This window comes from Engraulis encrasicolus, chromosome 14, assembly GCF_034702125.1.
Source record: "Engraulis encrasicolus isolate BLACKSEA-1 chromosome 14, IST_EnEncr_1.0, whole genome shotgun sequence".
Classification (NCBI taxonomy): Eukaryota; Metazoa; Chordata; class Actinopteri; order Clupeiformes; family Engraulidae; genus Engraulis; species Engraulis encrasicolus.
In genome coordinates this window covers 38,646,143-38,649,953 of record NC_085870.1, presented here as the reverse complement: position 1 = coordinate 38,649,953, position 3,811 = coordinate 38,646,143, and the positions used below count along the sequence as shown (strand labels likewise).

The window sequence follows — 3,811 nt, the reverse complement described above, 5'->3', positions numbered from 1 at the left end:
ACGAGCAGGGTGGTGCCGGGGTGGAGAATCTGGGGCGGATCCGGTGCAGGTCCGGGTTTACAGACCAGGCCCGAATCAGAGACGTAGGATCATGCGAGAGAGGTTCTCAGATATTGGAATCCGAACATGCAGAAACCCATGCTACCACTGTATGTTCGAGTCTACTCGCACGTACACAAACACCCTCACTTCTCACTCGCACATATGCACACACACACACAAACACACACACACACACACACAGTCTTTCATGCCTTCCAATCACACACAAGATCCGCTCAAAGGCCCCCAGCCCAAGCCCTGGCTAACACGCTCATTCGTGAGGTCCTCCGGTGATTTAGTGTTGGCCTGGGGAGGCTGTGTAGTGTGTACACAACCCTTCTGACCTGCTACCAGAGGGGGGTTGGCCTGGATTGATACTTTGGCACTCCCCAGTACTGTTGCAACCCCGATGGGTCACACAGCAGCAGCAGCTCCGTAGAAAGCTGCTGCTACATGCCCATGTAGGATCATGGTGAGGAATGAATTTGTTGCATCAAAAATGCAATACACTTCATCTACTCCTCACTGTTCAAAAAAAAAATCAGGATGTTCATGGCGATGGGCATCACTGTGTGCTTGTGTCTATCCATTAGAAATGTTCCTTCCACAACTTGAGAAAAGCCGTGGTCAGAGCATCACGCTGCTAGTGAGGCTGGATGCTGGACTGCTGGTTCCAGTGCAGCTCAGTTTGTCACCATGTGACTGTGAAGTCATGTTATCAATGGACACCCCACCCCACCCCCAACTGAGAGATGCTACAGAAGAATTATTGTCCGTGCGGCTACTAAGTCCTACCTGATAGTCCAACACATGCTGCCTTCAGGGAAAGCTTTGCCCATTTTAGAGACTCCAGTTTGGTCCATGAAAAGATGGTAGCACCTTCTTTGAAGGGGTCTACATCAAGGGGGTTGGCTTAACTTCATAAGAATGACCTGGTTTGTGTCAGAAGCATTAATGACACAGTAATGTTTATCATGACTTGTCACAAGGTGTCATGCAGCTTTTGGAATGTCATGACACCCAGACAATGTAAACTAGACATTCCAAAAACTGAATGGCACATTATGTCAACCATCATAAACATCAATAATTTGTCGGTAACACTTTACTTGACGCCGGCATCATGCGTATGACATAACTGTGTCATTAACGTATGTCATAAACATGTCATAAACATTATGTCAATGTCATAAACATTGTATTTGTGACTTTGTCACAACCAAATTTTACGTAAAGACAAAGACAGGCAGAACAATGTAAACTTTTCATGGCCATAAAACATTTATGACATTGGCATTATGTTTATGACTCATTCATGACACTATTATGACACTGTTATGGCACTGTTATGTCATATGTATGACGCCGGCGTCAAGTGAAGTGTTACCAATTTGTCATTAAAGTTCTTGATATGGGTTATGACGTTCTTATGATGGTTACATGACGACCTTATGAAGACCCCTTCAAATAAGTGTTACCGAAGAGCTTTTCAATTCACATACTTATCTGACATGTGTCAGTTCAGAAAGAATGTAAAAAAAAATCCCTTTAGAAATGTGCCTTCCATTCCTGGCCCTAATTGGTCGGTTTTATTTATTTATTTCCTTGTTACCAATTGGTGAAATGGTCAGTTATTTATTCCAAACGTTTCTGCAAAAGCCTTAAACCTGGCACTATGACGAAAGCCGTTTCAAACTGAGGACAGAAGTGAAATTATTGTCAACGTAGCATTAAAACAGTTTCATATTGAAATGGAGGTCTGGTCTCAACTTCTCAAGTCAAAAGGAAAATGTCTTAACATGGGAAATCATCGTAATTATATTGTTTGCTAAACAAGCTGACAATAAAGTGGTGCTTTAATAGCAACTGAATGTTCTCATCATTTCATTAAAATACCAACAGGCAGTAAGTGTTCATACACTGGAAAATCATCTTTGAAAAATCATGTATTGTAGTCCTGGTATGTTAACTTGGTAAATCAATGATGCACTTTTCAACCATAACCGTTGTGTGAAACCACTCCACTAACCTCCAGTGCTCAATCCCAAGTAGAAAACGTTTAACATGCTGCACGTTATCATGCTCATTCAAGACCAGTCACGTTATTTTGGCCTCTGCCAACTTCCCTGCTGTCTTTGCACATAAAAAGGCAAGTGTTGCCTGTGTTAAAGGTATACATGTGCACGTGTTTATTAGAGAGAGAGAGAGAGAGAGAGAGAGAGAGAGAGAGAGAGAGAGAGAGAGAGAGAGAGAGAGAGAGAGAGAGAGAGAGAGAGAGAGAGAGAGAGGGGGAGAGAGAGGGGGAGAGAGAGAGAGGGAGGGAGAGAGAGAGAGAGAGAGGGAGAGAGAGGGAGAGAGAGAGAGAGAGAGAGAGAGAGAGAGAGAGAGAGAGAGAGAGACGTGATGCACTAACGTAGCCCCTTTTGTTCCCCTGGTGTGGGGCGGGAGGTTGTTGCACTGCTGTATTTACGCTTCTGCATCCAAGAAGGGGCCCGCAGGGACGGCTACACTTCAGGCTCTCTGAACTCATGTTGACCCCCCTGGACGGACTCTCAGTGCCCTCATCTCCATCTTCATCCCCATCCGAGTCCTGGGGACCTCACAAATCAGTGCTTCCCCTGACAAGGGGTCGGACGTTCTAGGGCTTGTTTGGGAGTTTGTGTCCCTAACTCCAATGACTTCCGTTGTGCTTCTGTACCCAAAACGGGCAGCCCTGGTCTTAGTGCATCCTCATCACATATTACCCATGAGGCTACTGTGTTCCATTCAATATCACAGGTGAGCACCAGAGAATTGTAGCATACCTTCCTAAAATAATCGCCTAAGTCATTTTTTTCAGGGAACACAAAAACTCCCTCAGAAAGGGGGAGGACATGAGTTAGGCGAAAACGTGAACTTGACCAAAAAATGACTTAGGCGATTATTTTAAGGTGACAATATTCAAACTGTACAATATTATATCGCATTAACCATAAGTTCCACTACTTTTGTCATAGAAATGTGTGGCAATGCATCAGTGCTTTATACAAAATGCATTTCTCATTGATATGAGACGCAATGCAATAGGGTTTGTGCAGTGCTGCATGGCATGTTGCCACTCATCTCTGAAACCATAGAGGACGCTTTACAAAAGCTGAAGTAGTGATTCATATATTATGCTTCATATGCAAATATTCAAAAGATATTTTCATGAGGGTTTCTATGCACAACAATCACTACATTTACATGAGACATTTGATTCGGAATGAACTCACTTTAGTTCCGCTTTGAAAACATCATATAAACACTTCTTACTTCGGAGTGAAATGAAAGATCAAAGGAAACTCGATGGAACAATTTAATTATGAATTATTAATTGATTATTAAAAACGTCATGTAGCGCGCTAAGCCCTCACATTTGGGCTTGCATGCCCATGTGGACCCCGGTTCCCAGCCCTACCCTATATCTCCCTCCTGCTCATTTCCTGTCTCCTCTCACACTGTCCTGTCATAATAAAGGCTCAAAAAGCCCCAAAACATATATTTAAAAAAAAAAAACGTCATGTAAACGTTGCCATATTGGTTATACTGTATTGGCCTATTTCTCAAAAATGGTGGACAGCCAGGAAGAAAAGATCTTGAACCTTGACCTTGATTTTTTATTTAGTGTCCACCATCACTTCAGAGCCATGCTGATAGCACTCGTGTTCAGCAACTGTGCACTTGCATAGTTTCATTCACAAATCGTGACAAAGTACAATCAGACTTTTTAAGTGGGTGGTCAAAGTCC

At 43.2% G+C, this 3,811-nt stretch overlaps 1 protein-coding gene across 1 annotated transcript in view; it reads left to right on the top strand.

Annotated features, from left to right (window-relative positions):
- st7l (suppression of tumorigenicity 7 like) overlaps window positions 1-1,908 on the top strand; it is a 47,764-nt gene extending 45,856 nt beyond the window's left edge. The window contains exon 15 of the mRNA XM_063215697.1: window positions 1-1,908. This exon is cut by the window's left edge and continues 1,070 nt beyond it. The gene's annotated coding sequence lies outside the window, so the exon portion shown is untranslated.
- The last annotated feature ends 1,903 nt before the right edge of the window (window positions 1,909-3,811 follow it).